Source organism: Sminthopsis crassicaudata, chromosome 6, assembly GCF_048593235.1.
Source record: "Sminthopsis crassicaudata isolate SCR6 chromosome 6, ASM4859323v1, whole genome shotgun sequence".
NCBI classification, from domain to species: Eukaryota; Metazoa; Chordata; class Mammalia; order Dasyuromorphia; family Dasyuridae; genus Sminthopsis; species Sminthopsis crassicaudata.
In genome coordinates this window covers 207,447,788-207,474,801 of record NC_133622.1, presented here as the reverse complement: position 1 = coordinate 207,474,801, position 27,014 = coordinate 207,447,788, and the positions used below count along the sequence as shown (strand labels likewise).

Here is a 27,014-nt window from a genome sequence, read left to right as displayed (position 1 = left end):
CTGGGAATGGAGACACAAGTGAGGGGATCATCTGCATAAAGCTAATAATTGAAACCATGGGAGTACATTAGAAAGGAGAGAGGAGAGAGAAGAGAGGAGAAGAAAGGAATGAGAAAGGAAAATAGCAAACTATGTTTGGGATTATAGGGAAAATGAGAGGATAGATTTAGAGACAGAGATGTGATGAGTAGAAGATGAGTCTGCTCACAGATGTATAAAATCTTTACCTACAAACATGAAGTGAAATCATGGACTCAGAGGTCTAGAGGGGAAGGTATTGGGGGGAAAAAAAGTGGAGCAAAAGTGGATCATTGAGCATGATTACTAGGGAAATTATCAACTAGGGACCAGATGAAAAAGTTAAATGGAATGTTAAGCAACCAGAAGGGTCCAGTTGAAGTTGGGCAATACAAATGTGTTTTGGACTAGTTCTCCCTCATTATAAATAAGTATCATCCTTTATCAGCTCACTGGCTGAAGTTGAAGAAGAGAAAGGAGAAAGAGTTTAATCTAGTTACAAATAAACCAAACAAGCTCAAGGGAATCTTCTGGGGAATGAGAAAGGATTGGGAAGGGAGGGAAGGAAAAGAGAGGAATAAAAGGATTGCCAACTAATAAGGACGGGGCAATTGAATTCAGACAAAATGAATGTTTCTACAACTAGGTCCGCCTTCAGTAATACACTATGGCTGCAACAGGAGCAGAAAAAACAGGCAGTAGATTGAGCCAAGGTTAAGAATAAAAACACTAGGTTTAGTGGAAAATTCTGGGGGTGGCCAGTGCAGGTGTCCATGAAATTTTGCTTGGAGAAAGAGTTGTTTTTTGCTTCCCTTGCCAAAAAAACACAACGTCTTTGTACCTCAGACCACTCCCTAAACATAACTACTAAGTCTTAGACAGATTTCAGAACAGTGTAGTTCAGTGTGGGCAAAGGGGCTGACAAACTCAAAAGATTCTTTGTATGTTCTTTTTGTGACTTGGTGTTCATTTATACATGATGTTGGAAAGCCTACATTCCTTTGCTGGACCACATACATCTAATCTTTAGGAAGGAATTTGTTAGGAATTTGCAAAGTACTTCCTGTTGTTATTGCTATTTTAATAAATTTATTTGGATTGCCTTGGGCAGTAAAATAATGGGTTCCCCCTTCTCCAGAGAGCTCCAAGCAAATCTAGATGACTACTTATCAGGGATGTTTTGAAAAGAATCCTGTTAAGGTACAGATTACTCAAATGTTTCAGAGAATCTGTGACCTTGTCTATAGGACCATTCCCTTCAGTAGTGCAATGGTGATCCATCCATTTCTTAGCTCCACAATATCTGTCCCATATGATTCTTGCCCATGGCCTTCCACAAATCCTCCTTAGAGGATTCACCCAATGAGATGGAAGCCTTCTTTTAGGGCATATGTACCATACCAGTGTAGCCATCACATTGCCCCTCATCTCACTACATGATCAGCCCACCTCCTTTTTGATCATATATACCTTGGAAAATATATGATCTGGGTAATTATAATCTCAGACTATCATGATGATTATAATCTGGATGATATATTTTATACCACTTTTTGCACAATTTTGAGTACATTTTGAGTAAATGTTTTAGACTATTTATATCCTTGGGAGATGACAATGTAGAGTGGGAAAAAAGCTTGACCTCAACATCGGGAAGACCATCTTGAACAAATCCTGGCTTTATAGCTGTGGCCAAGTCACTAAAACTCGGTTTTTCAATAATTCTCGAAGGTGACAATTTGAAAAATAGTCACCTATCTGCATAGCTAGAGTTGAGCTTCCCACATTAGTGAAATCACAGGTGGAGCAAGTGGATCATTGAGCATGATTACTAGGGAAATTATCAACTAGGGACCAGATGAAAAAGTTAAATGGAATGTTAAGCAATCAGAAGGGTCCAGATGAAGTTGGGCAATACAAATATGTTTTGGACTAGTTCTGCCTCATTATAAATAAGTATCATCCTTTATCAGCTCACTGGCTGAAGTTGAAGAAGAGAAAGGAGAAAGAGTTTAATCTAGTTACAAATAAACCAAGCAACCTCAAGATTCTCTTCTTCTCTTCATCTTGCTAAAAATTAACCTACTATTGTCACTGACAATTTCATTTCTTTGTAGATTAAAATGTTCTGTGATTTATAACCATATTATATTATGTGTCATTATATTATATATTATAATATCAAATTATATATTATAATATAGCTATATTATATAATCAGAAGATTACCAGTGTGTTAAAGATAATGTTTTGCTTTAATGAGTAGCTGAGGTCATTGAAAGCATTGTACAATTTCCCAAATGGTCGATTCTCTTCCTTAGTTTATAGTAGGACCACCTATATGTCTACAACAGTTGCACCTAGGGAACCTTCATACTTTCCTCACTGCCCCTGTCCCTTTCAGATACACAAAGCCCAAAGCCTGGGACAACTCACCCTATGGACAATGATAACCAATCTCAACCGTATTCTTTACTAATTAACTTACTTCTATCCCATCAAATCCTCCTCAGCCCAGCAATTCTGGTTTGTCTCTACAGCTACTCAGCCCTTCTACTTATATTCTCTGGAATTTCTGTTCCACAGAGAGCAAACCAGCTTTTATCTTACTCTTTGCTTGCTCATTCCCTTCATCTTTTTGCACTCACTGAGATCTCGATCCTTTCAGATGACATGGTTTCCCTGGTTACCCTTTGCAGCACTGGTTGTACTTTAACTTATACTCCCAACTCACTGGTTGTGGTGGGAAAATTGGAATAGCTCTTGCCCTTGAATTGTCAGATTCAGGCTCACCTTCTTCTTCCATCACTCAGTAACTTCTCTTCTGAAATTCATTCAATTCGTATTTATCACCCAGTTGAGATTCTGGGGGTAGCTGCAGCTGCTGCTGGTCTTGCTTTTTTGTCCTTGTTCTTCAAGACAACTATGACATCAAGAAGGTGATGCAAATGAATTGCATTTGAGTGAGGGAGGGCTGTGCAAGGTCACCAGCCTCATTTTCCCCTCCAGAGCCATCTGGACCCAGTGGCAAGATCTAGAGCAGCATGACTGGAGACAGCCCTGGAAGTAGTGGGAGATCTTGATCTTTTAAAATTAAGCTCTTTAATAGGTCTCAGTTTGACCAAAGCAATACCTAATCAGTGATTAAAGGGAGATAAAAAAGAAATGAAGAATATTCTTTTTTTTTACCTAGCAAAAATGAATAAATAAATAAGACAAAAATGTAATCCACATTGGAGGGATGTCACGTTTCGAGCTATACATTGATTTCTAGAACACTAATCTTCCTTCCTCAATAAGTTCAGTGCTCGTCTCACAGTCAACTCCTTTCCAACCCCCGCTCTCATGCTAGGGGATTTCAACATATATGGTGCTACTCCCTAACTTTTCATTTCTTTAACCTATTCATTTCTCATGACCCATTCCTTGACTCCATAAATGATCCAAATCCATGTTCCTGAATTCTGAAATTCCTTTATCTGATCATGATCTGTTGTCATTCTCTCTCACTGCTTGGCGACTCCAAGCCCGGTTCTTCTTCCTTACTACAACCTTCAATCCCTCTACCCCTCAGTTCTTTCCCAGACTACACTGGCTGTACTCCCTTTTTTTCTCCACACTGACATTTTAATGAATCAACTCAGCTATAATCTCTCCTCTTACCTCAAGTCCTTTGTCCCTTAATCCTATTGAAGATCTTTCTTGGTCAAATTCCAACCTTAGATTGCTCCTACCATCCACCTGGCTTAACTCTTACCTGCTGTCAAACAAAGCTTGAGAAAATACAGAAATTGTTCTGAGTGTGTCCACTACATAATCTCAACTGGGTCCTCATGTGGAAAGGCAATCCTTTTATGCCTCCCTAATAACTTCACTCTTCCCCTCACCTCAGCAGCTTTCCCAAGCCTTTTCATTTTTCCTTCCACCTCCCCACGATCTCATTAAAAATCTTGCCTCATGTTTTCTTGAAAAGCTGTTCACTGATGGGTTTTCTCATCTTCTCTTCATTTCATATCACTCAGATGCTTTCTGCTAGTAATTCCCCCTATACGTCTAAGAAATGCCTTTTATTTCTTCTCTATGGGATTGCTAGCTCTATCATTTCCCCTTTCTAACTCATTCTCAATCTCTCCTCATCTATTAGCAGCTTTCCTACTGCTTACAAACATGTCTGTCTTTTCTACCTTTTAAAAGCCTTCAAATGATCCCTCCATCTAATGTTAGTTCTCCTATATCTCTCATTTCTTTTACAACTAAACTCCTTGAGAAGGTCATCTATAGGAGTTACATGCGTGTCCTTTCCTTTTTCGTAATTCTCTGCACTTCAGCTACCAACCTCATCATTCAATTGAAATAATTTTTTTTCCAAAGTTACTAATAATGGTCTCTTAGATGCCATGAATGATGGCTATACTATGAATGATCTTCTTGATACCCATGTCTCTAGGTTTTTGTGATGATATTCTCTTCAGATCTTCCTTCTATCTGTCTGAATTCTCCTCAGGCTCCCTTACTGGACCTTGATCTGGGTCATGCTCACTAATTGTTGGTGCCCTCAATACTTGTCGTGGGCCCTCCGCTCTTTTGTACTGTTTCACTTGATCTCATCAGTCTCCCTGTATTCAATTATTTATCTCTATACCAATGATTTGCAAATCTTTTTGTCCAACCCTAACCTCTCTAGTGACTTCCAATCTTGTATCTGTCTATCTATTGGACAATTTGATATAAATTTCCCATAAACATCTTAAACTTGGTATATCCAAAACTAAACTCATTAGGTTTTTTCCCCAAACCCTTCCCTTCTTCTAAATTCCCTATTACTGTTGTCCCAGTGATCCAAGCTCACAACTGAGATGTAATTCTCAATTCCTCATTTTTTCACAACTCTCCCTTCACAAATCTAATCAGTTGCTAAGTTCTATTGATTTTACTTTCAAAGTGGGTCATATCTGATCTACTTTTATTGACATCTCTTATACTGACCTTTCCTCTCTCTCCTTTGACCTTACCATCCCTTCATGAAAGTCCTCATCACCAAATACAAATACAATACAAAAGACTTTTGGTTGGATTTCCTATCACAAGATTTTCCTTTCTCCAGTCCTAACCTCCATTATCGAATATTCCTAAAGCACAAGTGTGACCATGTCATCCCTCTTCTCTAGAGAGAGGCTGAATACAGATCAAAACATACTATTTTCACCTTTTTTTTTTTTTTTTGCTTTGTTTTGTTTTCTCATGATTTTTCCCTTTTGTTCTGTACTTAAAATCCCATGATCTCATGAGATAAGCTAAAATTGAGGCTATCAGTTCTTCAGTTGCTCACTTTTAGTTCATTTCTGCATTAATGGGAGAACTCATTCAATCTCTTTTTCCTCCTCAACTTTTTTCAATGAGTTAATGCTTCCCCCAAGTCACTGAACAGCATTGCCCGAAAAAAACCAGTGGGATGAAATAGGACACTTTCCTGTGCACATGAAGCTTCTTATTACAATAAACTCCTAAATCGGCATTAACCGCATCCAATCTCCCTAGTTCCCTTCGGTCCTGCAGTTCCCAGCTGCCCTCCTGCAACCCCTACCTCCTGAAGGCCAGATTAAGATGGCTCTGCCATCAACCACCCCGGCGGGATATTCGTCCATTTTCGACTTGAAAGCAAAAACCTGTCAATCTACTTCCTGAGAGGAAAGAAATGGGCTAAAAGAACTCTTCATTTGACTACAGAATGCAGGGGACATCAATCCCCTCCCTTATTGCCAGGCTCTCTCTGTGGTGTAGTAGCTGCATCTAGGACAGTGTTTATTGATTCCAATTATCCTAATATTACCAAATGCCAACTTCCAAATGAAACCATAAAATCACATATTGTGTTTCACAGCTTAATAGCTCTAGCTTTTTTCTGATCTCAAAATGCAAACTTATTGTTTTTTTTCCCTCACAGAGGAAATGTACCAACAGCAGAGAAAAAAAAAAAATCATCTTAGTGTGAAAGAAACATGTTCCCTGTGAACAAGAAGTAGAGGATGGCGTTCACTGGAAAAATAACAATTATTTTTTGTTCTTTTGGGAAGGATGGAAGACATCAGTAAACTGAGTATTGGGGAGAGCTGATCTCAGGAACTGACTCCAGCTCCATGGACCATTTCACCTTTGCCCTGCAAATTATCCTTTTGGAACTTGGGCAGCCACCAAAGCCAGGCCCTGCAGAGACTTGACATATGTCCACTTCTTGGCTAATTGAAATCCCTTGATCTCACTCCTAACCTGCATGAATCTGGATCCAAGATCTGACCACAAGCCAAAATTTTCAAATCAGTTTTCTATATGTTCTGATGATGCTACTAACGACTATTCTTTTATAGAGTGGTTAAAACAAAAAAGGCAATTTTAAAATGCTTTCCTTGGCTACAACATCCCCATCCTTTAATAAAAGAAAATTTACTTCAAACAGGTGCAACAGAGTAAAGACCCAGCACACTATGTGTAAATGATCCCAGGGGAAATGCTTCATCCATTGAGAGTAATGAATGGAAACATTTTGAAAAGATTTCATTGTCTTAACAGTCCCAAAGCAACCATTTCATGTTTCATCCATTGAGAATAGTGAATAAAAAAGGTTTCCTGTCTTCTCGGCCCCAAATAAATTTTTTTTCACTTCATCCATTACACATAACAAATGAAAGTATTTTGAAAAGATGGTACTGTCTTAATAGCCCCAAAGAAAACATCTGTGTGAATCTCAACAGTTCAAATATTTGAATTGTAAAATTTAGAGCTGGAGCCTTTAATTTAGAGAAGGGGGTTGAGTCCAGCTTCCTTAATTTATAGATGAGAAAGCCAAGGTGAGGAGAGAATAGTAACTCTGCCATTGAGCATCTAGCAAGTTAGTGGCTGAGTTAAAACAAAAGCTTTACTCCCTTGCCAATGCAGATGCCATTTTAGTGTTTTAAATAGGGGCAGAATCAGCCTACGATTTTGATTTTAAAAGTTTCTGTGCACTACTAGATAAATCTGGGACTTTAAATAAGACAATCTAGAAGAGAAAGGGAGGGTATTACCTCCCTCACATCTATTAACAAAATCTGCGTGTCATAAGTGGTCATTAGTTCTTTAAAAACCCCCAGCAGTGAAGAACACTAATCATTTTCACATCAATCTCCTCAATATATGCTCATCTCAGTAGGGAGATTAATTAATCTATCTCCCATACCAGGCAGAAAGACCAAATGCATGCAAGACACACAATCACATAACTCTTGTCAGCAACACCAGTATGTACTTCAGTCTCTAAGCAGAGACTTTGGTATGGTAGAAGAGAGCTTGGGAGCCAAAGGATCTGGATTCAAATCCCATCTTTTTTATGCATACTCCTTTGTGACCTTTGTCACTTCATCTCCTTTTCATTTCATTCAAGTATCTCAGGGTCTCAGTTTCCTCATCTGTAAAATGGAGGGCTTGGACTACATAGCCTTTAGGGTCCCTTCCAGGTGAAGATCTGTGATGCTCTGAACTTAATTCTAAAGAGATTGAATGTTAAGAGTATCTTCTGGAGTCTTGTGCAGTGAAGAAAAAAACTCTGGAGTTAAAAATTTGTGGTTTTAATCTTAGTTTCAGCACTCATTAGTTCATGTGACCCATGAAGACTTAGTTTCCTCATTTGCAGAATTTGGATGATGATATCATTTCAGTGGGGCAGCTAGGTGATGTCATAATGCACATAGTGCATCTTTCTGAATTCAAATCTGACCTTTTTGTGTGACCTTAGGCAAGTCAATCTAGTTTGCCTCAGTTTCCTTCTCTGAAATGAGCCGGAGAAGGAAACGGAAAACTATTCCTGTGTCTTTGCCAAGAAAACCCCAAATGGAGTCATGAAGAGTTGGCTATCCCCACCAAATATCTTGTTTGTTGGAGGATATTTAGAGTTAGGAATGCCCTTTGTGGCTAACCTTCCTCATTCCTTACAATATGACTTCCAACTTCATCATTCCACCAAAATGCTTCACTCCAAAGTTACCAATGATTTTCATTTGCCAAATGGAATGGCCTTTTCTCAATCCTCATTCCTAATATCCAGACTGTTGTCAATGGCCCCTTTATGTGATCTCTTAAATATACCCCTTTCTTTCCTCTTATTCTCCTATCCCGCTGGTATAGGTCTTCATCACCTCTCCATTCCCCGCTCCAGTTCATCCTCCACTGAGATAATAATATAATTTTCCTAAAGTTTAGATCTGACCACATCAACCCTATACTTAATAAACTTCAGTGCTTCCCTATGGCCCCCAGAATCAAATACAAATTTTTCTGTTTGATGTTCAAGCCCTTCATAACCCACTGCCTCCCACTTCCACTCTTCTTATGCCTTACATCCATCAACTCACGTACTCTTGGATCCAGTGGCTCCCTTGCCATTTCCCAAATAAGACACTATTTCAGCTCTAGGTATTTTGTCTTGATGTCTTCCCCCCCTTCCCTGGAATGCTCTTCCTCTGATCTCTGCCTTTGACTTCCCTGACTTCAAGTTCCAACAAAAATTTCAGAAGTCTTTCCTACCCTGTCTTAATTCTAGTGCTTCCCTTTTTAAATTAGTTCTTATTTCTCCTGTTTATAGTTTATTTGTATATATTTGCTTGCACATTGTCTTCCCATTAGATTTTTAAGCTCCTAGAGGGCAGGGACTACCCTTTGAATCTCTTTGTATCACTACTGCCTTAGCAGAGTGCCTAGCACACAATAGGTGCTTAGCACCCTGGCCAGCACATAGTAGGCACTTAACACAGTGGCTAGTACACAGTAGGTACTTAACACAGTGACTAGTACACAGTAGGTGCTTAATAAATGTCAACGTGCTCTGCAAGTCTGAAAAGGCTACATAAGTAACAACCATTATTGGCATTGGGCAACTCAATAGCTTTTGTACAAATATATGAATTCCCCTCCCCCAAATGTCTTAAGTCTAAATTTTAATAATAGTAGTATCTTAAGGCTTGCAAAGCATTGTATTTGTACCATCTCATTGGATCTTCTCAGTGGCTCTGTGAGAAGAATGCTATGGTTACTATTGGACCTAATTTTTTTAGATAAGCAAACTGAGATTTAGCAAATTTAAGTGATTTAACAAACATCAAATATCTAGTCATTGTTTGAAGCCGAGTCTTTTTTGATTCTAAGGCCAGTGTGCTTCCTGGCCAGTGCTCTATATTCCCAGAGCAAAGCCAAGCCTAATTCCTCATTAGAAATAGAAATAACAGAAAGGCATTGACAGCCTTGATTTTGAGAACATTGTCCATGGCTAAAATAGTTCAAAGGCTATGAATGTCTAAATAAATACCAAGATGATGGGATGGGTCATTTCAGTGAATGAAAGCTCACCACACAATGGCCAGACTTTAAGCATCTGACAATTCCCTACTCCCAGCTCAATTTAAAAAAAAATTTTTTTTACAAAAGATGTTCTTATGATGGTTTAGACAGTCACAGACACAGATTAGTTTCATAGATTAACTTATTATAAAGAGTTTAAAGTTATAAGGAGTCAAATGACATAGTCCTTGCGTCTTAGACAACAATAACAGAAGCACCTTTTACCTAATAACAAATAAAATCTTCAGCCAACCAGAGCCAACAGAGATACCCAGGACTGCGTGATCTTCTTCCTGGGCAATGATAGACAGTTCTTTGAAGAGGAACCATCAACCTCTTCTGATTTATCCGAAGGTTTTGGCTTCCAAACCCACTGCCCCAGATCTCAAGTCAACCATTAAAGGAAATTTCAGAAATCTGAAACATGGACATGAAAATGTAGGAGTGGAGAAGTCCATGAACTAGATGCCAATTTGAGACAACAGAATCTAAAGTAGTCTCATTTTTTGAATTCTTCCTGAATGGTTTTCTTGTGGGAATCAATACTAATTTTATGGACCCATTACTCACACTAGATGAGGCTTAGTATTGTCATATTTTAGCAATAGCTAAAATAGGAATCAGTGTTTCTCTCATTTTTTTCTATTGAGGAGTGTGAAATTGAGGTAAAGCATGAATTAGGAAGGTATAGACAGCCTCTGACTTGCTTTTTCATGTTCTGGAACCTACAGATAGAGTTCCCCAAAGGCAAGACATTTTTAAGCCCATAACATTTTGTCAAAGCTGTTAATCCCTCTGGTATTAAGTAACAGTTTGGGACTTGGATGAAATTAGGACTCAAATATTGTATTAAAAGTACATCCCTTGTGTACATTATATTAGGGTTCGCAAAGGCACCTGGTAAATTAAACCCACCCTAGATTGAATTCACACCTGCTATATTGGGTGTTTGCTTTGTGTAATCAGTGGGCTAAGAAGTTTCTCCTTCTCTTGAAACCCAATTTAAATATTAATCTAATCTTTAAACCAGGGGAGCTTTCTTTTGACATTTAAAAACAGTTCATCCATACACAAAAAGCAAATATGGATAAATTAATGGGGGGAAAGTGTCTTTAAAATACTAAAGCACAGAGAGCCCTCTCAATGATATTTGAATAGAAATCTTAGCCTTAATTGCAACAGGAAAGCCCGTGTGTGTGTGTGTGTGTGTGTGTGTGTGTGTGTGTAACTTCCATAAGGACAAAAGATGAGGTCCATTCTCTATGCACAAATTCTACCTAGAGGGAGCATCAGAGGGTCTGGTAATTTGGCCATCATTTTCAAAATGGCCTTTGTAAATCTTTAGAAGAGTCTGGGAGAACTGGGATTCACATGATTAGACTTATTGACACCTTGATAGGATCATGGAACTCAAGTTAGGGGAAGTCTCAAAGATTATCTAGTCCAATTCCTTCATTTTTAGTTGAACATTAAGTCCTGGAGAGATGATTTGCCAAATTCACATAAGTGACACAGATGTGATTTGAGCCTGAGTCCTCAGAATACATACAGTCTAGTATCCTACCACTTTACCATACTATTTTTTTTTAATTCTTTTTAAAAATCCTTTTTTTTTAAAAAAATTAAAAATTGTTTGGGTTTTTTCTGTGTTAATCTGTTTAAGACTTAAAACAGACTGTGTTGTAATTGGTCGTTTTTGTTCCTAGAGCCAGTAGCTTAACATTTGTGTGATCGGTAAGAATATTTACCCAAGAATACCAGTTTCCATAATTCTGGGGCAGGGCAGCATTAGGTAAAAGCTTCCCTTAGGATATAGCTGCTGTGAGATCTTCCTCTGTTGCTTAAAGGGCTATAAGTAGAGTAGTCTGTGTCCCCTAAATTTCATCCCCTAGGGCACAGCCCTAGTTGCCCACCAGTGTTATAGCTCTGGTACTAAGAATTTTCCCAATCATGTTTCCCCAGTCATCAGGCAATGTATTCTTTTTCTGATCCCCTTGAGCTTCCACAGGCAATAGGGATACATGTATCCAGGATTCTTCATGATCTGCTGAGTTGATAAGCTCGAGATAACATGAAATTTTCAAAGTGTTGATCTTCAGCTTTTTCTTTCACTCTCTGCTCCTCCAAGGAATCCACTAGCTTGTCCCTCTGTTCAATCACTCTCATCATCTTGGTGAAAATTTCCCGTTCCTCATTCCGAACTTTTTCATCTTTTTCACTCTCTAAGGAAAAAATAGGAGGTGGGGGAAGCACTTGCATTAAAATCAGCCAGAATATTTATTTTATTAGTACCTATATTCTTTGTTGATTATCCAGGGTCTCTTGTCACTCAATAAATAGGAAGTGAAATTAACTTAAGGAAATATCCCTAATAGCTGGGCAACACAAATTCCAATGAGGATGACTATAGAATCATGAAGCAATCACCCCATTGATAAGAAGCAATCACCCCTATTGACAACTGATGGTATTTTCTTAGTTTTTTGTGCCCTGCTCCTTGAAATGTCTTTGTGTGTAAATATATATATATATATATTTAATATTAATATATATATGTTTAATATTAATATATATATACACACACATATTGCTAATAAGTGTACATCTTCATCATCATCCCTCCCCCTAAGTAGAATGTTAGCTCCCCGAGGGCAAGAACTATCTCACAATGACAGAATAATATTGTCCTTCCTGCTGTTCCTTGAACACATCCTCCATTCCAATTCTACTGGCTCTACTGGAGTTTTTTCTCATCTCTTCCTCCTTGATTCATTGGCTTCCTTCAAGTCTTAGCTAAAGTCCCATCTTCTTCAAGAAGTCTTTCCTAATCTTTCTTATTCTTAGTGTCTTCTCTCTGAATTTACCTTTAATTTATCCTGACTATAGCTTGTCTGTAAATAAGTGTTTGCATATTGCCTTCTCCATTAGGCTGCGAATTCTTTGAGAATGGGGACTGGTTTTTGTTTATGTATTTGTTTATTTTTTGTATTCCTATAACTCTTTCCAGTGCCTGGCCCATGGTAGACATTAATAAATGTTAGTGAACTAACTGACTTTTTATTTGTATCCCTAGTACCTAAAACAAAGTGATGGTTAATAAATGCTTGTTGGGTTGAATTTTTTAGTTAAGCCCTAGATGTTCAAGGGGAGATGAGGCTGTGTGGGAAGGTATTTTAAAAAACGAAAGAGAATGGAACATTTTCCTTAAAAGAAATGGTGAAAAACAAAGGCAATACTATCTATTCACAGTAGATATGTTGCCTTCCCTTTGCAATCAGCTTCTTTTTAATTTTTTTAATGAAGCCTAATTAAAAGCTATTGCATTTAAGCAGGGACCATATGTGACCAGAGTATGGCTATGAATGCTCAGTAAGGAATTCAAAATAAAGGATGGCTAAGTGATTTTTAGTGGTTTGTCTTTCACCAAATTGTATTGTAGCAAATTAAACTGGGTATCCAGGCATATAAATCTGACATTAGTTTTGTGCAATCTGAGGAGCGTCCCATAAACCTTCAGTTATGAGATCTGCTTCCTTTAAATCGTTCTTTTTCTTGTATTCATCCCTCTCCTTGCAACCTGCTTGCCTCTTGAAGAGATTTCAATTCTCCTTCTGCTTTTTCATTCTGCTTTCCCAGTCTGTTCCCCACACTAGTTTCTTCTCATTGAGAAGCTCCCTTAACCTGAGGTCCATGGATAGGCTTCTGAGAATCTGTGAACTTATTTAAAAAATATTTTCTAGCTATATTTCAATGTGATAGAGGTAATTCTCTGAACCCTTAAAATATTATTCTGTGAAGGCACCCAAAGGCTCCACCTGATTTCACCTGACACATAAAAAGCTGCTGATTGTGGGGGGCAGGAATCCTTGAGGTCTTTGAAGTCTTTTCCTCAGTCATTTATTCAAAAAGAATTTATTAAATGTTTACGCTGCAAAAGCCCTCTCTTAAGTGTCTCTTTCTGCTAACCTGGATTCTATGGGAAGGGTAAGATAGAGCAGGGTTTCTTAAACTTTTTCCAATTGCAATCCCTTTATACTGAGAAATTTTGATGTGACCCAGGTATATAAGTATATAAAATAGATATAAAATCAAACATTTTATTATAATGTATCATACTTTTATGACCTCCCCACATTTAATTACAAGATTCCATATGGGCTTGTGACCCACATTTTAAGAAACTGGGAGAGAGAGGACTAAATCTGGTCTCTAGTGGGGTGATAATGATATTGTGACATAGAAATTGTGAGGGCTCCAGAAGTCTGTCCTCTGACCTCAAGCAGAGGAGACCAGAATCACAGCATCCCTCCTTGACCATCACTCTTCTTTATATTGTCTTCCCATGTTATCCCTCATCACCTTTCATTTATACCTTTACAAGAGCCTCTTCTTGCTTTACTTGTTGCCAGTCTTGTTTCCTCTAATCTACTATCCATATAGTCCTAGGTTGGCTAAGTTATTCTGTTCTTCAAGAAGATTTAGTGGCTACCTATGACTTCTAGGATAAAATATCAACTCTTCTGTTAGGGGCTTAAAGTCCTTCAAGTTCCATCTTTCCAGACATTATTTTACATTATTCTTCCTTAGTTATTCTATATTCTGGCCAAACTAGCCTTCTGCTGCTCTTTTCATGAATGTTCCTCCCTTGCATCCTTTGTTTTGGCTGGTCCATATTGCCAAGATGCTCACCCTCCTCATCTGTCTCTGGGAATGCCCAGCCTGCTTTTAGGCTCAGTTAAGGTGCTTTCAAGCCCCACAGAAAGGTTTTCCTGATCCTCCTTACCATGTTTCCCAAATTAGTTTGGCTGTAAAAGGGTGAGTTGGTCACTAGAGCATGAGTAGTTAATCCCCCACCTGGTTTCAGTCTGTGTAAACCCTACAATGACATGGATTTTCTTTACATTTCCATATTTTCGTGTCTTTTGTATTTCTCACCCTGTAAGTACAGCTTCTCCCTGTTCCAAGTGTAATTTCTCTAAAGACAGAGGCTGTATCATTTTTCTTTTTGTATCCATAACACTCAGCAGCACAGTAGTGGGTAAAAAATAGAAGTTTAAGAAATACTTTCTGAATTAAATTAAATTATACTGAATTCTCTGCTTGGGCTCCATCCCTTTCCTGTTGATGTGGATCTAAACAATAGCCCCTTAGCTCACCTTCCATAGACATTTTTTCTCTTAGCTTCTGCTCCAGTCGACTTTGGTGGTCTTCCAGTTCTAATTCTTGAGCCCTGAGCATCAAAAAATAGGAAGAGATGATAAATATTAGTACTTACATTTTGAATAACTTCAGATTAATGTACACGCATAATATCGGGTTATCTTATGTCCCTGAACTTCCCAAATGAAAGTTCTGCTGCTCCTGGGGTCCCCATCTCCAATGTGACTAAAATAATCACAAATGGTTCTTGTCAGCATAATAGGTAAAGTTACATTTGGAATCAGAAGAACTAGGTCCAAATCATTCCTCTGATGTTTACTAACTTGTGGCCACAGATCTGTCAATTGACTTCGCTGTGCTTTAATTCTGTTCATGTGTAAAGTCAAGAAAATAATATCTATAGATTTTGTAGCTTTGTTTAATAATAATAATAATAATTATAGTTAACAGGAGGAATCTTAAATTTACAAAGCTCATTGCATATAGCCCATAGTAGCCACTAAGTTAGTTATTATTATCATCTTCATTTTACCCATCACAGGACCAGAGCTGTAGGGGATCAGAGAAGGCATTTAATCCAATTCCCCTCATTTTGCAGAAAAGGAAAACTGAGGCTCAGGGAACAATATGTAAGCTGTTCAGGGTTGAAGCCTTTAGGGAGGGATTTTAATTTAAGTCAGCTGCATCAGGGGAGACATTATTACATAAATTTTTAAAACTCAGATTAGTTACTAAAGTGACTTTTCTGAAATGTAGGTCTGCCTGTCAGAGATCTATGGATAGAGGAAGAGTTCATGACCCCTACAAGAGATAGAGAGATTCATGAGGTAAAAAAGGATGATTTTGATTAGATAAAATAAAAAACTTTTTGCACAAACAAAACCAATGCAATCAAAATTAGAAGAACAGCAGGAAACAGGGTAAAAATTTTGCAACAAGATTCTCTGATAAAAATCTTACTTTTTAAATATGTAGAGAATTAAGCCAAATTTAGAAGAGTAAGAGTCATTTCTCAATTAGCAAATGGTCAAGGGATATGACCCTTGTTTTTAGTTTTCAGAGGAAGAAATCAAACTATAAATTGTCATATAAAAATACTCTCCATCATTAATAACTAGAAAAACACAACTTAAAACAACTCTTAGGTATCAACTCACCCCCATCCACCTGACTAAAATAGGACAAAAGGAAAATGACAAATGCTAAAAGGGATGTCAGAAAACAGATACACTAATGTACTGTTAGTGGAGCTATGAACTAGTTTAATGATTCTAGTAAACAATGTGGAATTCTACCTAAAAAGCTATAAAATGGTGTATATCCTTTGACCCAGAAATTCTACTATTAAGATGGTATCCTGAAGAAATAAATGAAAAAGGAAAAGAACCTATATGCACAAAAATATTTACACCTACTCTTTGTGATATCAAAAACATTGGAAACTGAGGGGATGCTCATCAAGTGGGGAATGACTGAACAAGTTATAACATATGAATGTGATGGAAGACATGATAAAACACATGATGAAGAGCGTGGTTTCAGAAACCTAACAAATATGAACTGATGCAAAGTGAAATGAGTAGAACCAGGAGAAAAAGCTACACAGTAATAGTAAGTGTAAGGAAAATCAACTGTGAAAGACTTAGCTACTCTGATCAATATAATGATCCAAAAGACTCTTGAGGAAAAATGCTTTTCATCTGCAGTGAAAAAAGTTGTAAACTCAAAGTGCAGACTGAAGCATATATTTTTTTCTTTCGTTCTTTTTTTGTTTTATCTTTTCTTCTTGGATATGGCTAATGAGGCAAATCTGGTCTTAGACACTTACTAGTGTTACCCTGGCCAAATCACTTCATCCTGTGTACCTCAGTTCCTCATTGGTAAAATGAACTGGAAAAGGGAATGGCAAACCACTCCAATATAATTACCAAGAAAACCCCATATGTGTTCATAGGAAATCAGATGTGATTGAAATAATAAAGAGGAAACAATTTTTGCATGACTTTATATGTATACCAGGTAAGGGTAGGAGAGGATAGATGGAAGGAGAGAATTTGGAACTGAAAATAAAAATAAAATGGAATTTTAAAAAGGAGGGGGAGGATTGACCATGCCAGCCTTTACTCTACAAACTCAAGTGATTCCTTATTAACTTGAGATTTTAAAAAAGTCCTCTGTTTGACATGTAAAGCTCTACATAATCTTGCTCCTTTCTACCCTTTCAGTTTTCATTATTCCTCTTCCTGTATTTGGCATTCCTCTATTCTCCAACTGTGAGCTTTTCCCTAGCCATCCTTATGCTTGCAATGCTCTCTCTCTAGCCTCTACCTTCTTACTTCCCCAGTTTCTCTCAAACTTCCACCTTCTCTAAGAGGCCTCCCCCTTCTCTGTACCCTCACTCTGGGTATCCCCTGAAGCATGATACTGGGAAAGACACTAAGTCATGGCCAGTCAGTCTTTGGTATTTATTATCAGGGTTCACTCCTTGAGGAAAAAAGAGGATATGGAGTTTCCAGAATATCTGGCCAACTAAGAACAGATCAAACCCAATATTTAATATAGGGAGCCCAACAATCATAGCCAAAAAATCCCTATTTATTGAGCTTAGAAAAATGAAATTATCTCATTGAGTTATAGCTCTAAGAACTGGAAGGGCCATCCAAAATCCTATGGTATAAGCCCCTAATTTTAAGGTGAAAAAACTGAAGCACAGAGAGGGTAGGTTACTTCTGATGGCCACACAGTTAATGAGTGTCTGTGGTAGGATTTTTGCAGACAGAGCCTCACATTTGTACTTCTAAATAAAACACTACAATTCCTTCCCCCAGCCTGTAAAGTATGAGATACAAAGATGAAACCTTATATGACATTTCTCTACATACATGTCACATCTTCCTCAGTGACTAACACAGTTCCTTTCCCAGAATAGGCTCTTGATAAATATTTATTTAATTGCTGAATGACAAAACCTTATTAATTCTGGTTTGGCTCATTTACAATTTTGTATTGGTTAAGCTTGGGCTAATCTGAGATTTATTAAGAAGAAAAGCTTTGCTAAGTTTAGTAAATATTCCCCATAGAGTCTTTGAAGTGATGTCTTTGGTGTGCAGGAGAGATGGAAGATATGCTGTACTAGGCAAAAAGAAGGGAATAAAACCTATATTAACTGCTGAAAATAAAGTACAGGGAAGCAAAAGAAGATAAAGATGAAGCAGGTTTGGGTTTCACTACCTAAGAGGAGGATGAGTTTCAAGTGGTCTCACTAATAGAAGACCACCCAAAGTAGGGTGGTCATGGAGGCCATGTAATCTCAAAGTGTTTGAAGAACCCTCATGAAGGACTTTTTAAAGTCACTGAGGAGAGATGAGGTGGAGAAGGGGAAGATGCACATCAAGTGCTGAAGCTATTGATAAAGGTTAGAAGGGGATCTTAGAAGACAAAGAGTCAAGGTAACAATAGATATCCAGAGAAGGCAAAAGATGATCTAGTAGGATAGATGTATCAAAAAAGGCAGTGACGAGATGGGAGTGGTGGGAAGCAAGGAACCCAGCAAGGGGTAGGAGGGGAGAATGAGCAATGGAGAGGATGGTAGTAGGTGTGGGATACTCAGGAGGAAATCAGGTCTCCTTGGTGCCAAGAGATGGAAAGGAAGATATTAAAAGGGAATATATAAAGGATATACAAATATATATAAAGGATATGTAAATATACATAAAGGATATATAAATATATAAAGGATATACAAATATATAAAGGATATGTAAATATATAAAGGATATTATATATATAAAGGATATATAAATCTATAAAGAATATACAAATAAAGGAAATATAAATACATCTTTATAAAGGATATATAAGTATATAAAGTATATAATTATACATGTATATAAAGGATATATAAATATAAAAAGAATATATAAATGTATAAAGTATGTAGAAATATATATGTTTTTGTATATAAATATATAAAGGACATATAATAGAAAGATATCAAAGATGAAGGGGAGCTTCTTAACAGTAAGGAAGAGTTTCAAAGGGAACAATAGGGAATGTGGTGGACAAAGGCACTGAAAAGAGATAGGGCTAAGTCACATGGGAATGAGATTACAGGGGAAAAGATGGCTAGGGGGAAAAAGCAGACACTAGGATGAGAGGAACCAAAGTTGGGTGCAGCCCCCAAATCCAATCAGAATGTGGTTTGATAGGGTTTTCATAATTCCAGCCCTCTGGGCCTCCATATCCTCATCTACAAAATAAGGTCATTGGACCAGATGATTTCACAGTCTTTCAGGTTGGATTCTTTGAGATGATGATCACCTCCTCAGACATATCTAGCTCCAGAAGCCTAATTGCAGCAGGCAGACTGGTAGCTTTAATAGGGGAGAATTTTTTGTTTTTGGTAAAGGCCTGTCCTCACCCCATCCCTACCACGGACCATCCTCAATTGGACAATTATTTTTATATGGACCTATGGAAGAGGTTCTTGACCTTTTTTGTATCATGGATCACTTTAGAAATCTGATGATTCCTATGGATTCCTTGCAATGATATTTTAAATGCATACAATAAAATAGAGATCATCTACAAAGGAAACCAGTTACATCAAAATATAAGTTAGTAATATATTCAAAGGTCCAAGGCTAAGAACTCTTCATTTAGTCAGGCAACAAGCATTTATGAAGCACCTTCAGTGTGCCAAGCATGGTGGTAAACACTGGAAATATAGAAAAGGCACAGATGATTCTTGCCTTCAGTGAACTCATAAGCCAATGAAAGAAAAAACCTGCAAATAACTATGCACAGACAAGACATAGATCTAGATCAATTGGAGGCAATCCCAGGAAGGGATGCACTGACATTTAGGAGATTAGAGAAAGGCATCATGCAAGAAAGTGGAAAAATATAATTGGAAGATAAGAGCATCTTGTGGGATCAACAGTAAGGAGTCCAGTGTCCCTAACTTATAGATCACACACAGGGAAATAAACTCTTGGAAACGTGGAAAGGTAAGACAGGGCCAAGTTAGGAAGTCAAACAAGTGAAGGTAATAGGGAGCTAGTGGATCTTTTTGAATGAGACTGGGGGATGATATGATCCATGTGATCAAACTTACACTTTAGGAAGATCATGTTGACAGCAGAGTAGAGGATGAACAGAGTGGGAAGAGACTTTGGTGGGGAGACCAAACAGCAGGCTTAAAGTGTACCTTGTAGTACCTGTACTAGGTATAGTACCTGGTACTAGACCATACCAGGGTAGGGACAGTGTCATAAAAGAACAGGGAATATAGAGGTATATATATATATATATATATAAAGAGAGAAAGAGAGAGAGAGAGAGAGAGAGAGAGACTTATAGACCATCACCTGTGTAACTACACACAGGTATACATTGTGGTGTTTCCCACTATATCTCAGGCATGTCATGTCTATATTTAATATTGTTATGGCTCATATATAACACATATATACATCATAGATAATCTCTCTTTGTGTATCTCTGTCTGTGTGGCTTCTCTGTATCTCTCTTCCTAATTCTCAATCTGAAGTCCAGGAAAGAACAGTATGACTGGATGGCATAATGTAAAAGGAGAATACAATAAATATACTATATAATTTTGTATATATGTCATATGTAATGTATGTATTACACACATGATACATGCACATCTGCATATATCTATCTACATATACATACATATATGTGTGTGCATATTGTGTATCAGTCTGGAGTTTCATACACATCTTTACTTTTACATTTAAATACCAGTACTCAATTACTGTTCTCTATGGATATAGAAAGATCAAAAGATAGATAGATAGATAGATGGATAGATACACATATATACAAATATACATATAATATACATGTTGCTTATATATATTTGTCTCATATATGTGATATGTATTGTGAACACATAGATAAACAGATAGATACACAGATAGGTGGATAGATAGACAAATAGATATATGGATAGATGATGAATGGGTAGATAGAAAGATAGAAAAATAGATACATAAATATACAATGGATGGATGGACAGATAGAAAGATGAATAGACAGACTGATAGAGATATAGATAGATAGACAGACTGATAGATAGATAGATAGATAGATAGATAGATAGATAGATAGATAGATGATAAATAGATAGATAGATGATAAATAGATATAGATGTTAGATAGATAGATAGATCTGGAATCCAGGGAGGGCAATGAGATTGATTGATATAAACATAAAAGGAGAGAAGGTCCATGAGAGACGGCAGCCGAACAAGGGCCTGCACGTGGCACGGAAGCCTTCACATCCCCTTTCTCTGGCGGCAGGGGGTTAGAACCTGGGAGGACCACTCATGGGACACCCAACAATTCAAACTCGGCTCTCGGGCCCCACGGCCTTCCGGGCCAGGCGCCCTGCAGAAAGGCCGCTATTCCGTCTCTGTTCTAACTGCACAATCCGCCGGCTGCCGCCTCGGTGCCGGGAATGGACGACGGGAGAGTCTCCTCACTAATAGGCAGACGATATGCAAGACATAAAGTGGCAATTTGCCTCAATCAGGGCTGTACATGCACGGGGAGGGAAAGCAGGGGCCGGGGCGGAGGGGCGGCTGCCCTCCCCCTCCCGCCGCCTGCCCTCCCCCTCCCGCCGCCTGCCTGGGTCTTGGTGTTGTCTGTGTTTCTTTACTTACATGATCAAGAGCTCGGATTCATATCGCATTAATTTATTCCTTCTTCCAGGACCAGCTTAAACCATTCGTGCAGGAGCCGGGCCTCATCCTGTGCGCCTGAATCTGTTTAAGAAATAAAGCAGAAATGCGTTCTATTGGAGCTGGGCGCCCCGCGCTCCCACGGCCCGGGCCGCCCCAACCTCCCCATGTTTGCCTCAATAAAGCCCCGCTGGGGAGCGGTCCGAACGCGCTGCGGGCCCAGGAGCCCGCGGGCAGGACAAATCGAGCGCACCTGTGCACACTCTCCAGGAGCGCCCGCCCGCGCGCGCGGGGAATTTTGGTCAGGGCTGGGATGGAGACCTGCACTGGCTTCTCAGTTGGAACACCGGGCGCCCGGGAGCCTCTTAGAGCGCTCCGCGCCGGGGCTGATTTCGGGGCAGGCAAACGGGAGCCGAGTCTCTCCTACAGGGCGCTGCACTGCAGGCGGGGAGCCCGGGATCACGCCCGCGCTCTGCCCCTCGCTGACCCGTACACGCTGATCCATTCTATCCCCCTGGACACTCCTGCGGGTGTTATCGTTCATTCTGAGTTCTCAAAGATACCGGGGACAACCCCAGGGTGATGTCTCGATTTGCACGTGTGCTGCTGGATTTAAACGAGGCTTTAAACACCTACCAATCTGGACAAGTCACTCTGTGACTCAGTTTCCCCATCTGTCAAATGAGTATAATCATAATCACTATTTCCCAGGGTGGTTGTGAAGATAAAATAAGATACATACATAGGCAGAGGGTGTAGATATGGGTTGATTTTAATGTGATTAAAATAAAAAAAAGAAATTAGGGGTGGAAAAAGGATTGTACTGGGGAAAGAAGAAAAGGGGGAGAGGTAAAATGGGGTAGATTATATTACATGAGGATAAAATAAGATGACTATAAGATACTTGACACATTTTTAAGTCTCATAAATGCTAGCTAGTCTTATCACTCCATTTTGGCTCTAATTTGTTGATTTTATTTGGTCCTTTACTATTTTACTTGATAAAAGTGTCACCTAAATGCTAGCTATTCTCATCAGTCCCTTTTGGCTCTTATTAGCTGATTTTATTTGGTCCTTTACTATTTTATTTGATCCTTACAACAAGCCCATGAGGTAGGAGCTCTTAATATCATCCTCCTTTTATTAACAACAACAACAAAAAACCCTTTATTTCTGCCTTCTGAAAAATAAATCTTCACTATAATGCTTTTTAGCAACATGTTATTTTAAATAAATGACTATATGAAAAAATATTATTCCCATTTTACAGATGGGGAAACAAAGGCTAAATGCATTTGGGTTTCATTGTTACCTTTCTGAAACAATCTGGTAGGTCAGTTTTAGAAGTGCAAACAACCCTTCCAAGCTACAAGAAAACTTTAGTACAGTTACAGTAATATTCAAATTTATACTTTAAACAGAAGAGACTAGAGTTGGACAGACTGAAAAATGAAACTGAATAGTGGGACTCAAGTACCATTCTTGAGTATATTCTTTTTTTATTAATTTTAAAATTATAACTTTCTTAATAACAATTTCTTCTTTCTTATATTTTCATGTACTTAGGATTATAGATTTAGAGCTGAAAAGGGCCTTAGATGTTATAGAGTTCCCCGCCCTGCAATTTTACAGATGAATAGACTGAAATCCGGGGTTGACTTGTCCAGAGTCGCCCAGTTAGCAAGCAACACAAAGGCAAGATTCAAATATTTTTTCCTGAAATGAAGTCCAGCACTCAATCATTTTTATGCTTCTAAAACTGACCTACCAGCTTGTTTCAGAAAAGTAACAATGAAATCCATTTGTTGTTAGGTACTCTCTCCTTCCTCAAGTTACCTTGTATTTTCTTTTCTATCTTGCGGAAGCAATTGGGGTTAAGTGACTTGCCCAGGGTCACATAGCTAGGAAATGTTAAGTGTCTGAGATTAGATTTGAACTCAGATCCTCCTGACTTCAGGGCTGGTCTTCTATCCCCTGCACTACCTAGCTGCCTCCATTTTGCATTTCCCTATCTGTATTATACCCACCCAGTAGACCAGAAACTCCTTGAGATCAAGGGCTGTTTCATTTTTGTCTATGTATTCCCAGGAATGAAACAGGCCGCTTAGACAGAATAGGTGCCTAGTGTTTGCTGAATTGAATGCAATTATTTGCATTCCAGTTTTCATCTGTTATATAATTACGCATTAGTCTCTATTTCATTCCTTACAATAATATAAACCAACAGAACATGTCTTGTTCCAATTACTTGCTCATCTGTAGCTTTTTGAACAATTACTCAATCACTTATGGTCTATACCCTTCATCTGGTAATTAATCACATACTATCATTAATCATATACCTCAATTAATCATGGGGAATTCCTGGCAGGCAGATAATTCTTTTAGCCTTTCTAAGCAGGCATTTCATTTTCTCCTTCCATGACCCTTCATGTCACTGCTGCTGGTTCAAGTTACAAAAATCCAGATTCCAGCTCAACATTCGGATGAACTTTTCAACAAATAGAGCTGTCACTCAGTTAATAAATATTAATTAAATGTCTTTTTGCCAGGCACTGAGCTAAGTGCTGGGGATGCAAGAAAAGCAAAATAATAATAAACAAATGAACGAATGAATATCTGATTCAGGCTCTCAAAGAGATAACAGTCTAATAGAGAGAGACAATATGCGCATAACTATGTACAAAACAAGATATGAAAGGTATAAACGGAAAATACTCAACAGAAGGAAAATACCTGTGTTATGGGAGACTAGGATGGGTGGCTTGCCTTTAGAGATAGTAAGTTCCCCATTACTGGATGTCTTCAAGCAGATACTCTATAAATACTTGTCAGAAATTCATCAATAAGCATTTATTTATTTAAATTTTTTGTTTGTTTGTTTTTTGCTGAGGCAGTTGGGGTTAAGTGACTTGCCTGGAGTCACACAGCTAGGAAGTGTTAAGTGTCTGAGACTCGATTTGAACTCAGATCCTCCTGACTTCAGGTCTGATGCTTTATCCACTGCACCACCTTGATGCCCTAATAAGCATTTATTAAGTAGTCACTTAATGCAGGTCATAGCAATGTTTTGTGGAGGCAGCTAGGTGATGCAGTGGTTAAAGTGCTGGGTCTGGAGCCAGGAAGACTTGAGTTCAAGTCAACCTTAAACTCTTATGAGCTGTGTGAACCTGGGTAAGACACTTCAGCTATGTCTTATTCAGTTTTCTCATCTATAAAATGGGAATAATAATAGCACTCATCCCCTACAGTTATTGAGAGAATCAAAGGAGATCATATTTGTAAATCTCTTTGAAAACCTTAAGAGATTATGGAAATGTTTGTTATTCCTATTTTTGTTAGAGATTTTGCTTCGGTAGGAGGTGAATTTGATGACTCCTAGAATGTTTTCAAACTCTGATTCTCATTCTGCAGGATGGTCTGTCTGATAATGTGCTGATCAGTTATAGATTTGGATCCCAAGCTCTGGGCTGCCCAATGTCTGCACTTTCACTGAAGCACCCTGCTTGGACACTGACTTCCTCAACATCTCTGAAGAAATTAAATTCATCTACTCCTCAAAGGAAGATGTTTCCATATTCCACAATTCAATTCAATAATCATTATTAAATTGACTAAAAGCCTGGTGTTCTGAGCACTAAGGAGTATGGGAAAGTGGAAAGAAAACTTGCATTAGGATCACAAATGTCTGGGTTCAAGTCCTGCCTCAAACAGACTGGCAGTACCTCTAGTTAATCTCTAAAACTACTTTGTAGAACAGGTACTAATCTGCATTGGTTGAGCACATTTCCACACCAGGAAGTTGTTGCTATCAGGGTCACTGTTCAGTCATCTCTATGATGGCTATCTCTTTGTAATTTCTTTTGGGATTCTCTTGGTGGAGACATTAGAGCCGTTTGTCATTTCCTTCTCCAGCTCTTTTTTACAGATGAGGAAACTGAGGCAAACTGGATTAAGTGACTAGCCCAGAGTCACACAGCTAGTAAATGTCTGGGGCTGGATTTGAATTCAAGTACACACCCTTCTTCCCACATTCCTGGTTTTCCAAGTAGGAGCTTGTATTGCCACCTTGCCTTAACTTCAGCCCGGTTCATCAAGTATTATTTCCCCCCAGTTTTTTAAATTATAGTTTGAGACCCTACATAGAATATAGTAACTGAATATGGAGGTTGCAAAATTAAGGTTTATTATCAGTAAATGTTTGATTTCAATATCTGTTTCATATGCCTATATACCAGGGGTCACATAAAAGTTTCTCAGGTGAAAAAGGATCACAAATGGAAAAGTTTAAGAATTCCTGCTCTACAGCATGTAATAAGATACATCAACATATTCCTTGAGTTGAATGAAAAGCATCTTCTATAGATGCTTTCAGACATTATTATTTATTATTTTTACTAACAAGCAACATTGTAAGAAGTACCTAGAGAAAAACAGAAGAAAGTTGCTTCTGCTATACTTCTCAGACATATTAAGATTCTAATTGTCTGGCTGCAAGAATAAGAGCTCTTATTAATTTAACTCATCCCTCCTATACATCAAATCTTTTTACAATGTCTTCAAGGTACCTTTGGATAACAGTGCTTAGGGCTTCAGTTAGAATTCTTGGTGCTTTTCTGAGGGTTGGAGGTACCATGGAAATATTCTTTAAAATAACATTTAGCACATATACTTTAACATATTTAACATGTATTGGACTACCTGCCACCCAGGGGAGAGGGTGGGGGGAAGGAGGGGAAAAGTTGGAACACAAAGTTTTACAAGGGTCAATGCTGGAAAATTATATGCATATGTTTTGTAAATAAAAAGCTTTAATAAAAAAATTAACATTTACTATCAGAAAATTTTTGTCTAATACTTTCTTATTTATCTCCAAAATGTATTAAGGCAGACAGCATTGATTAGCAGATAAAGTGCAAGGTTTGGAGACAAGAAAACGTGGGTTCAAATCCCATCTCTGATGTTGTTTGACGCTAACACTTATTAATCTTAGTTTCTTCATTTGTATGTTGGGAATAATACTTGTTATATCTTTCTACAAGGATTATGAAGATCTAATGAGATAATGTATATAATATATACGTATAATAGTACATAATAAGGTAATAGTAATAATGATGTATATAAATGTATAAATGCATTTAAACTCTTTGCAGACCTTTAAATGAAATTATAAATGTATTTTGCTAAAACTTATTTGTAGTTCTCCTTGTTGAAGAATGACATTTGTTCAATTAAAATACTTCCAACCTGACAAAAAAAGAATTCTTCTTCCATCCAACTGTGCCATGTAGCTGTCCCAGCCAGGAGTTCTCTATCCGAGTGAAATCACAGTTCTAATTAAAATTTTTTTTAAGTTATAGATTTTCTGTTAGGAACTAGAAATACAAAGACAAAAAAGGAGATATCTCACTTTTTGTCTTTGTATTTCTAGTCCCTAACAGAAAATCTGAAACTTAAAAAATTTTAAATCTATCCTATCTTCAATTAAGAGGGGAAAACACCTATCTGGAAAATAATTCTGGGGAGCAGGAACAGGGCCCTAGCAACTGAGCAGTTAGAGGAGGCAGCCCCTCACATTTCAGGCACAGGGATCAGATCTGCCAAGTCAATTCATCTGGCAAAACTTAACAGACAACAGCTCCTCATTTACCGATGAATTTAAATGCAGTCCCACCGAAGGAGGTCAGAGGGAAGCACTGGTGAGGGCCCACTTTGATTAAAGCCATTGTTGGACATAAAAGGTTTTCTTCCTTTTAT

At 38.0% G+C, this 27,014-nt stretch overlaps 1 protein-coding gene across 6 annotated transcripts in view; it reads right to left on the bottom strand.

The window, feature by feature from the left end:
• Positions 1-9,511: 9,511 nt before the first annotated feature.
• MICAL2 (microtubule associated monooxygenase, calponin and LIM domain containing 2) overlaps positions 9,512-27,014 on the bottom strand; it is a 304,056-nt gene continuing 286,553 nt past the window's right edge. For all 6 annotated transcript variants that reach the window (XM_074274667.1, XM_074274658.1, XM_074274660.1 and 3 more), the window contains 3 exons: positions 21,237-21,338; positions 14,541-14,614; positions 9,512-11,606 (listed from right to left, as the gene is read on the bottom strand). The gene's annotated coding sequence lies outside the window, so the exon portion shown is untranslated. The remainder of the gene's footprint in view (positions 11,607-14,540; positions 14,615-21,236; positions 21,339-27,014) is intronic.